The following is an 11,524-nucleotide window of genomic DNA, read 5'->3' as shown; positions in this document are numbered from 1 at the left end:
AGATACCTGCCATTACCTTTGGTTTAAAGCATCCTATCAACCTGTGTCTGTGTAAGCGTTTGTGGGTCCAGGGTTTTGGATGGGTGGTTTACCAAGACCATTTTCTAGGGTGCTCCTCAGAGAGTTGTTTAATATTCCTCAGATCCTTCCACCTGCATGTGTGTGCGTTTGTCTAACTCCAGAGTCATTCTCTTACCCTTGCCCTGCGTGCTGTATCTATTAAGACGAATGCGTAGACTCTGTGTTGAGTACATTTGGGGTTTTTTAACTTTTTTTTTTTAAAGTGTGTGTACTTGTTGAGTCTTGGTGAGCATATACCAAGTGTATGTCGGTACCCAAGAAGGCCAGAGGAGGGGCTCAGTTCCCCTGGAGCTTGAGTTAAACAAGTGGTCTTGAGCTGCTCAAAATACGTGAGGGTACCTGAACTTGAGTCTTCTGGAACAGCAGCAAGATCTCGATCGATCTTTCTTTCTTTCTCTTTCTTTCTTCCTTCCTTTCTTTCTTTCTTCCTTCCTTTCTTTCTTTCTTTCTTTTTTTATTGAGTATTTCTTTTTTTTATTAACTTAAATATTTCTTATTTACATTTCGAGTGTTATTCCCTTTCCCGGGTTCTGGGCCAACATCCCCCTAACCCCTCCCCCTCCCCTTCTTTATGGGCGTTCCCCTCCCCATCCTCCCCTCTTTCTTTCTTTCTTTTTCTTTTTTCTTTTTTTTCTTTTTTTTTCTTTTTTGGAGCCAGTGACTGAGCCCAGGGTCTTGCACTTGCGAGGCAAGCGCTCTACCACTGACCTAAATCCCCAACCCCAGCAAGATCTTTCATTTCTCAGAAGGACCACATTGATGTATCCTAGCTTCAGGCTTGTAATCGCCTGTGCGAGAGGGTTCCTCCTGCTCTAGGAGTTTGAATGGGGAATGGTTGGGGAACTCAAGAACCTTTCACTAGCCTAAGACCCAACACTCCTTTAAAAATGCTGTGTGACTCATGAGCCAGAAGAAGTGGCTTGTGGCCATCTTACTCAGGGTGGGTGGTGGAACCGGGGAAACTTTGAGAAGAATTCCATTCACAGGGAGTGGGAAGAGTGGTCTGAACAGTAGCTGTCGTCTTACGGGTCACTGCAGAGAGTGTAGGAACGTAAGATTGAGGAAGAGAGACGCAGTGGTGGCAGGGTGATAGACGAGACTGGGTACCATTACTGTCGGTGCCTGCACTGGACTAGAGAGATCAACCTGGAGATGGCACCTTTTGAGAGTGGCCGTGACCCTCTGGAGATCAAAGGACCCTTTCACTTCTTGAGGTCACCCAAGACCATTGGTAAACTCGAGAGATTTGCATTACTATTCATACCAGTAGCAAAATTACAGTTAGAAGTACCAATGAAAATAACTTTATAGGTGAGTGGGGGTCACCACAACCTGAGGAACTGTATTTGGAAGGTGAAGAACTACTGCTCTAAACTGTCATAGCCAAGAAGCCTCAGAATGCCTGCATAAGGCCTACTTCATGGGGACTGTTGCTCCCTGCTTCATGAGTGCAAGCGCATGCTGCCCAGCCTCCCTTGTGAGCACCTGCTGGACTCCCCTCACGTTCATCTGCTCTGCCTCCTGTGTCCGCACCTGTTAGGCCCCTCTCGGGTATGGCTCACACACAAGCCTGCAGTGCTCATCTCCGACATACATTCCTGCTATGCCTGCCACTCACATGGCCATGTGCTAGGCCCATCCCAAGAATACCCACATGCTAGATCTTCTTCTAACATATATGCCCTGTTCAGCCAGTCAGATACACTCTTGGAGTAGAGAGCGACTGGTTGCGTATGCTCCCTCTCTGAGAAGGAAGGTTCTGAGTAAGGCAGTGGGGTGACGATGGCAAGGAGGAAAACTGGATATTGAAGGGCCCGATGCTGCGGTTTCAGTGTTGGGTCAGAGTGTTTGGGATGGATCCAAACCTTTCAGGGACGACAGGGGTCAGAACAAAGCAGGGCCCACACTGGCCCCTCGGGTCACTTTCACATGGACACACAACTTGCACCACACTTATTGTGGGTCCTACTCATGCACACCTGATGGGCCCCCATGCTCAGGACCCCTGTGTCCATGGTTATGCTGGGACCATGTCAGGAATGCAGGCCTGCCGGGCCCACCTCACAGGCAAGCTCCCCAGATTGCTCATTCAAACCTTTCCAGGCAACCAGAAATGTACACCCAGGCAGGTAGAGCATAACTAGGTATGGCTGCTCACCCCAAGGGAGGGAAGGAGGCTTGCAGGGGAGTATGGCTATGTTCGGTCACCTGGATGGGTAACTGGAGGTAGGTGGCCCTGGCCTAGGCTACTAGAGGACTGGTGGCCAGTCAGCCAGGATCCGAAGCTTGTTGGGGCAGGTCAAGAAGACGGGACTGTAGAAGAGCCAGGGACCAGAATGGGAGTGGGTAAGACACAGGACGGGGTCGCTTTCCCCTGCTGTTCACCTCAAGTCTCGTACCAGCTACGGGGTCCAGGGCCAGTCACATTCTCCTGATCCCAGAGTTACCTGCCCAGCTGAGGAATCGTGAAAGGGCTGTGGCCAAGTACCTGCCCAGACCTCAGTAAGCTGAGGACATAGCCTCAGAAAAATTGTCCATTAACAGGGGTTGTGTCTGGAGCGATCTACCTAATGCAAGAAGGACTGCACGCTCATTGTCACAGGTACCTTGCAGGCCCAGGTGGGACAGAGAACCACACAGTCACAGCAACAGGGGCCCACTGTTTGTAGTAGAATGATCCTTGTATCTCATACAGGAACAAAGGAGTAAACTGAATGCACCTTGGCAAGCAATTTCTTTTCATTAAAAAAGGAAAGGAGGGGCTGGGGACTTAGCTCAGTGGTAGAGCGCTTGCCTAGGAAGCACAAGGCCCTGGGTTCGGTCCCCAGCTCTGAAAAAAAGAACCACAAAAAAAAAAAAAAAAAAAGGAAAGGAAAGGAACGGAACGGAACGGAACGGAGAGCAACGGAAAGCCAAGGACTCAGAGCAGGCAGAGAGGAGGTGGTGGTGGGCCTTTTGAGGGGTGTGTGTGTGAGGGAGAAGTAGCAGAAAACGTGGCCGGCCTAGAGGCTTCTCTTCGTGCACAGGAGGTGGTTGGCTGTTCCTTATTAGCTGAGGGTCATGTTTTCAGTCTTAAGTGGAAATGTGAAACAGAAATGGAGAAACATGGGAGAATGCAGAATTAGGATTGATTGGGTGTGCAAGCATTTCACCAGTCCCAGAAAGCTTACCTGCAAGTATGCTTATACAAAAGGAATAACAAAAGGAACTCTGTGGAAAGAAGGGAGCAGGAGGAAGCAGACACACAGCCTTAAAGCTGTTTGTTGGAGTAGAAATGACTGAAGCCCTCACACCACTTAATGCAGGCCTGGTGGAGCAGACTAGCTTGGACTTGTGCCTTCAGGGCCCATCACGCACCTACACAAATGACCAGTCTGTTGCCGTCCTGGATTGCTTCTGCCCTCGGGGTGTTCAGGTGTTATGCACTGGGCAGCACTGGGAGGAATGAAGCCTACCTAACTGGGCCAGGTGGCTTCAGCAGGAACTTGGTCGGCAGCTGCGAATGCCGGGGACAAAGAGCGTTCTCTGAGATGGTTTTCAGTGAAACAGTTCTCCTTTACGGGGGCTAAGAAGGGCTCTCTATATAAACCTTGGGGAGTGGGTAGGGGTATGCTGGCTGAGTGTACATCATTGGCTGAGGTGTGGGGATGCTTCATTGGCACTGAGAGTAATTCAAGGTGCGTGCCGGACTCGTGCTTATATAGGCAGAGAGGGAGTTAAACCTGCAACTTGGCCACTTGGCTGTGTGACTGCCTCAAGGGTGACGGAGGTGGGGGTAGGTCGCACAGGCTACATCCCCTGGGAAACACGGGTCCTAGAGTAAGGAGGAAGACAGTCCTGCTCCTCCTGGTCCCAGGATCAGGCATTCGGGGTTGAGACGTGCCTCCCTCGACCTCACCCTTGCTCTGGACTGGCTCCCCAAGCCCCAAGTCTCTGCAGCCCCACATCTCCCCCTTTGTTTTGTAGAGGGGGGAGGTATCATCATAGTCTTCAGCCTCTATGTTGGGAACGGTTTGCTATTGAACCTGAAACTGCTTGGCAGTGATCTTTTCCAATGCTACTTCTCTGCCACTTTAGAAATTGGACGAGGAGGGATGCCTGGACACCTAAGGCTCCAGTAGCCAGTTATGAGCCAAGGAGGGGAGAAACCAATGCACCGGAGGGTTTTAGTACCATGAGGTAGGGGTGTTGGTCGCATAGTGCACCCCGGAGATCTCGCCAAAGGTCTATGGGCATTGGTATGAATTATTCCACCAGCCCAGGTTCACTGGCATAGAAATATCATCATTCCTCCCCCCTCCCAAAAAATGCCAGTCCCTCAGCAGTCAGTAGGTACAGACTGTTCTGATTTTGTAGGATAACCCCCTCCAGGAAGGTGTTCTGTCTCCGTAGGGACTCAGGAATGTGTGTGGTGGAAACCAGGGCCTGGTTAAGCTTGTCCCGGAAGCTGTCAAGCCAGCCAGGTGTTGTGTCTGGTCCATTTGCTCGGAAACACAAGCTCTAAAGGTAACATCGTAGGTACATTTCTGCATTAACGCGTGTGCACAATTCTACTCATGATGATTCTCTGCTCTATGTTTGAACAAGTGAAAGGTGTCAAACTCCATAAGTCCAGAGGACTGCATAACCAGACTGTAATATGCGTGCCATATTTGAAAAGACGGCTTGTATGAAAAGTCATGAGGAAAGGTAGCCAAAGGGATTTGTTGACTATGTAGGGGCATTCGTGTCTCAGCCGGGTTCCCATGTAGATGGAAGATTATTTACATCACCTGTTTTCTTTGTTTGTTTGTTTGTTTGTTTGTTTGTTTTCCTGGATCTCTTCCTACATGTCTACAGTGCAGATTTTCAGGAGGTCCCTCGTGGTCAAATCTACTTTTTATTAGCTTTGCAGGGATCTGCTGGCTTTTGCTTCCCATCAAAACTAGAGAAATGACCTCTTCCCCAAAGCAACACATTTCTTGACTTTATTCTGAGGTTAACACATCCTTAAGGTATGATAGCCGATTTACTTCCGAACTCCTTTCTAAAATCCAGTGATTTTCAGCAGTCATGTTACCTGTCTCATTGACAGTTAAGTACATTTGAAGTCAATAAAGCGTCAACTCTTCCACCGGCTTACCGTGGCCGAGGAAGGAAGCACCATGCTAACTTAGGTGACCTGTTTATAGGATCTCGGAGAGGCCTAGTTAAGAGGCTACATTTTCCCAGAGTGGGGGTGGGTTTTGGTGACCTTTTCAAATTGACTGCATAAAACTCGGAGACTTTAGGAACTAAGTCCCTGGAATTACTTCACATCCATCAAGGAGATACATTAGTTCAGAGATTGCTAACTACTAGGAAGACTCATAGGCAGTTTTAGGTTTTAGACGGTTTTTCATACAAGAGGTGACTTGATGCCAGAATAGAATATTTTTGGAATATTGTCTGTGTAAAATAATATGTCTCAAACTTGGGGTCTTCCCTTTTTTTTTTTACATTAATTGAAGACTAAATATAAAAGCCAAATAAAAGAGGGCAAAATATATCTTCCTGAAGTGTGAACTGTCTCCATTCTTTGGTCAGTTAGTTATGTGAAATGATGTTTTGCTGGGGCACACAGGTGAAAGGACGTCTTGCTAAAGCAAACACGGCAAAGATGTTGTCCTAAAGCAGACACAGGTGAGAGCATAAATTCATATGGCAAACATGTGAAAGGACGCTTGATGAAAATTGGAGTACAAATATGACCCCCGCAGACAGTGGGAGATGATCACTGAGCCTTGGTTTGGTTTGCTCAGCCTCGCTATTCTCCACTAACAACAAACATGTACCAGTTCGACTTACATAGAGTTGTTGATTCCCCACTCGTGGTGAGGCCAGAGAGAAACTTGCTTGTGAGGTTCCTGCAGCACCTTTCTGTTTCTGTGGCCTTGCCTCAGTGCAGTTGGCACAACTGCCTGGTGTCTGCCTGCCCAAAGACCTGGACTGTAGCTGCCCATTCATGCCTGCTGTCTGCCTGCCTCGAGGACTGGTCTGCAGCTACTGAGTAGTATTTGGTGTTTGCTATGGAACTGAACAGCTGTCAAATATGATGGAGCTCACCCGCAAAGAACTATTGCTGAACAGGTCCACTTCCCCTATATCCCAATGACTCTTCTCTTCCACTACTGCTGCTGGCGTGAGGTTCGAGTTGCACCTCTAGTGGGGCCCCTTGAATGAGACTCACGGAGGTGGTGACTGGTGCCAAGGCCAGAGGAGTTTTATTGTTCCAGCATGTCGGGGTGCCCTACCCACCCATCCGCTCCCCCGTGACCCTCCCCACCCTCCCCCCTTCAAGAGGGAAATGACCCTGAGCAGACTCTAACAGGGAGTTATATACCTTTGATAAGGGCAGATTTCAATCAGTATGGGCAGAATTTAAATAGTAGTGACTATTGGTGGGGCAAAGCAGCCTTCAGACTGACTCGTCGTGATCAGTGGACCCTTCCAGGCTTTCCAAGGGGTTCGGTTGGGAGTCACAGGTGGCTTTGTCTGATAGTTGGCGTGTAGTTGTTCCAGGAACTAAACTAGTTCTACCTTTCCTGGAAGGGAGAGGTCCTTGTGCTTGGAGGCTTGTGGTGGAATTTTCCCATTGGCTTCAGATTGACCCCAACTCTGGATCTTTCACTGGGTGGTGGGCTAGAGGAGAGGTTGAACCCTTCTTAAAAGTAGGTTGCAAAAATTTTATGCCTACATCTCTCTACTCATTTCTATACCGATTTCATATTGAAATGACACATTAGGTATATCGATTGGTAAATAAAGAAGAAATGTAGTAAAATGTCTTTCACCCCTTTTGTTAGCTTTCAATGTGTTTACTGGAAAATGTCCCACTATACATAGTTTACATTTTCCCTCCATTAAATGGCACTGTTTAAGAACAGAGACCTTTAATTAGGTTGACTTTTACCAGAAGCAAAGCTATTTACAACGTCATCCTTCCAGGGGTTTTCTCAAGAGCAATATAGAGTAGAATAGAATCTTGGCACACTTTATGAATCATAATTCTGTGTTTTTGTTAATTCAGATATTATACATTACACTTGAAGAAAGGTACATGTATGGGATAGGTGGTTAATTTTACATGGGCCTTAGTAAGTTGAGTTCCAGATGGCAAAATGTCAGTTTCATATTAACCAAGGTGCACTGGTCTAATTAACGTTAGTGCTGTAGAGTCCTTTCTTAAAAAGAGACCTAAATCTATACTTGCTGATGTATAGAATTTCTACAAGTAGATCATCTGTAGGTCATTTGCCCCTGTGAGATACGGATCCCAGATGATGTTCCGAAGCTTACAAGAATGTTTTAAGTTTATTGGAACCCACATCTTAGAGAAGGCAATAGACTGAAACGTTTGTTTCGTAGTAGCAGCTGGGGAAACAGTTTTGGGTTGAAAGCAGGAACATTTTTTTAGTTCTCTAGACTGCGATCCATAAAAGAAGGGCTTCTTTCCTCTATCTAGAAGGCTGGATGTATATAAATTAGGCATAGAGAGAAGGATCTGTCAGTCTGTACATAAAGGCAACCAAGGGAGCTTGTGAATAAGATATCATCAGAACTCCACTGATCTATGTAAGGACTCTGAACTTTAGTCTGTTGTAGTAAATAATTGTGGATTTGTATCATAAAAATCCATTCAAAGCAAAATATTGAGATGTCATGCTTTCTTACTCCACAGGGAGGTATACTCATGTTTTAATATTATAAGCCATTGATTTTTTAACCTTTCTAATGATGTAAACCTTTTAAAAAATTTGAAAGAAGTTTAAAATCTCCCAAATGTGTGTTGTAACATTAAAGTAAAGTTCCCTTTAAGAGTAAAGGCAGAGCAGAACCATATTTTTTTTTTTTTGGTTCTTTTTTTCGGAGCTGGGGACCGAACCCAGGGCCTTGCGCTTCCCAGGCAAGCGCTCTACCACTGAGCTAAATCCCCAACCCCAGAACCATAATTTTTAGAAGGCAAAGCAATCCAAACACAATTAACTTCTGGATCAAGGTGACCCATCAGTGTCCCCTGTAATGTGTTTCCTCCACAGCCAATTCTCTTTTAGGCTCAGGTGATAATGGGAAGATGTCAATATGAATCCCCAGTAAGGTTTGAGATAAATTACATGGTTGTATAGTTTTTCATCTGAGATGGGCTGCAGCCCGTCAGTCAGTATGTGCCGTAGAGGGACCATTGACAATTGTTTCTGCTCCTAGGGATAGACCAAAGGGGGAAAAATCATTTAAAGAAGATCCAAACAAAGAACCAAGAAAACTCTTGAGTTTTCAGCCAGCTGGGGGGGGGTGTTTTTTAGGGGGGGGTGTTTTGTTCTGTTGTTTTTTTTTTGTTTGTATTTTGGTTTTTTGTTTTTTGTTTTTTGTTTTTTTGAGCTACGTAATCTCAAGCTGCAACTTCAGCAGCAAAACTCTGGCCAATATTCTTGTGATTCAGGTTTTGAAGTTGTGTGGCCCTTAGCTGGAAATCAGCTAAGCAGCAAGTAGGCACACTCTGCTCATATCTACCCAGGAGCTTTATCTTGGTGACTTGCTGCCATCCATGCCCGGCCTGGGGGAGGGGCCCACCCTGTGGTTTCCAGCCATTCACTTCCGCTGTCAACTTTGGTACCCCTGCCACAGGACAAGTCAACTTTTTCCTGAGATGCAAGGCATGGCCCTGGTGGGCACACCACCATGCCCTTGAGCTTGCTGGACAGGACCCTTCTCCTCCCTGCCCACACCTTTTTGCAGTTTTCTTGCACTGCCTGGTTGACAGAAAGAGACTTACCAGCCTCTCCTGTTGGAGCTGCCCCAACCTCTTCTCCTCCCCACTCAGGAAAGTAGACCAAGAGAGCATGACACGTGTAGGGTGGTGGAAGTGTGCCACCAGGGCCCTGTGTAGAGTCTTGTGAGCCAAAGAACAGTGAGACTCTGTCTCAGGCCTGTAGCCTGTGGCAACTGGAGGTATGTCCCACTGAAACATCCTGCTGCCTGAACTGTGGGAAAACAAGAAAAAATGGTTAAAATAGTGATCTGACTTTGGGGCACTCCAACCCCGGTGGGGTGGACATCGATAGGAAGTGCATGGAATTCATGGCCCCTTGGCTGAGTCATGAGTTAGAAGGATTGGCCGAGTTAGCCCTGAGATTAATGGGTGTCTTCTCCACTTGGACTGGGAACGAGGGAGCCAAGGGGTTAAAATGCATTATTCCCTTCTGCATTTTTTTCTGGGGTGCTGGAGAGCTCAGGACTCCTGGGGGCAGGGAGTGGCATGAAGAGGCATGGGAGGCCATGAGCTGGCATGTCGCTTGCGTTGTCTACCCTTGTAACAGATTAGTGTAGAGCTGTTGTGCTGCTGGGGCCTGGGCTGGGGAAGCAGATGGGGCTGAGGCCCTCCTTGGTGAGTTTCATTATAAGAGATTTAAAGAGGACCCATATTTTCATAAGCTGAGGGCTTTTGTCCTCTGTGATCAGATATTTCCCATGGTAGAAAAGTAAAGCGCTGGTCCACTGAAGAACATTCCTGCATCGTCCTACCTGTCACAGGCTCCTGCAACGTACTAGAGGCAGCATGAGTGCAGGTTTAAGAGTTCAGTCAGCCGGGGTAGGGGATTTGGCTCAGTGGTAGAGCGCTTGCCTAGCAAGCGCAAGGCCCTGGGTTCGGTCCCCAGCTCCGGAAAAAAAAAAAAAAAAGAAAGAAAGAAAGAAAGAAAGAAAAGAAAAAAGAAAAAAAAAAGAGTTCAGTCAGCCATTTGAAAGAGCCAGAGTTGGGGCCTATCTGGGGCAGTAGGAAAATTCCCACCACAAACCTCTGAGCACAAGGACCCCTCTCTTCCAGGAAGAAAAAAAGCTGGTTTAGTTCCTGGAACAGGTACAAGCCAAACTGTCACACAAAGCTACCTGTGCCTTTGATCTGAGCCCCCTACCTGCACCCCCTTGCCGGCCGGGAGTGTCTTGAACAGTATACTGATCCAGATCTGAAAGTTGTTTCACTCCACCAAATGCACACAGTACCCTGCCTAGTTACCATTGTTTGAATTCTGCACCAATTGTTTTCAAGGTTTATAACTCTCTGTTACAGTCTGCTGTCTTAGTCTTCCCCCCTGAAGTGGGAGGATCCCAACATGTTGGAATTAAACTCCTCTTGCTTTTATATCGATCGCGAGTCCATGAGTCTCATTCAAGTCTCCTGGAAGAGGTTCAACTCGGACCTAACACCATCATAGGTGTGTGTTTGCTGGTTGCTGTGTTAGCCGGTTTTTAATTTTTCAGGAGAAATGGATAGCAGGTTTTTGCCAGTGCCTAGGCAGGCCACCAGGGTTCAGGTAGAGATTTAAGGGACCTTTGTGGAATTTCCTCTACTGCTTCACCTGTGTGATGCTTTCTTTGTATGAGATGTGTCCCACTGACTCGGAGTTTTCCTGGATCCACTGTTTTGTAGATGTTACGATGCCCTCCCTGGCTGTAGAAATCTCCCAATACTGTCTTGCTCTCATCACCCCACTGCTATGAGTCAGTCACACCCTAGGAAAGGATGCACGTCTTTGGAAAGGCTGGGACCAAGTTGCTGTGACTGCTCTGTGAAGGGAGGGATGCGCACAGTGGCTCAGAGGTGTTGTAGTAAGTTTGGGTAACCTAGGTGAACAACTGGGTGAAAGGGCATCCTCAGCTCAGCTGAGTTAAGAAGAGAGTAATGCTTGGACCACAGCCCTTCGGAGAGGATGGTGGGGATCCCAAGGAGACTTGCCCAAGAGGGCCTGTGTTGTAATAAGCCTGAGTCTGCCTTTAGTCTGAGACTGGACTAGGACCCCCACCCCACCCCACCCCGGAGGGTCAGAGAAGAGGTTCGAGAAAAAGAGGGCTTGGGATGTCTGAGCCAGACACTGCAGTTTAGGTAGGGGCTCATGGGATCCGAGATCTGACTACTGTGTACTGTTTAGGGCCAGACTGAACACCCGAGGCCTCTGAGATACAGCCAAGGGCATACCGCAACACCAGTGCCAACTAAAGAGGAAAGTACACTGAACCCTCCAGTCATGCCATGTGCAACTGCGGCACCCAAGTGTACTTGTGTGAATGATAGGTTTTCCTAGCCCTAGAGCATCTCCAGAATGCTGTTCGTACATACGTATAGGATCGCCTCACCCCTTGGGCATGCATATCCCATCACCTTTCCAGCTCAAACGGACCTCTCTGTGACACACATTCAGGCTTCTTTCTGTTGCAGCCAATCTGAGATAAAACATAAGGACAAAGGCAAAACAGGCTGCGGCTGTGTCCCAATGAACTGAAGCGACGGGCCATCCCTCAACAGGAAAGCAAATGAGAGCGGCTGAGGCAAGCTGGACCCCCTTGAGGCATGCGCAGAGTGGTGGTAGCCAGTGCGCATGTGCCTGTGGCATATCAACCAATCAGAGGTCGTTATATCTGGACGAGGTCC

Source organism: Rattus norvegicus, chromosome X (assembly GCF_021556685.1).
Source record: "Rattus norvegicus strain SHRSP/BbbUtx chromosome X, alternate assembly SHRSP_T2T, whole genome shotgun sequence".
Classification (NCBI taxonomy): Eukaryota; Metazoa; Chordata; class Mammalia; order Rodentia; family Muridae; genus Rattus; species Rattus norvegicus.
Note: the sequence above shows the minus strand (reverse complement) of the source record.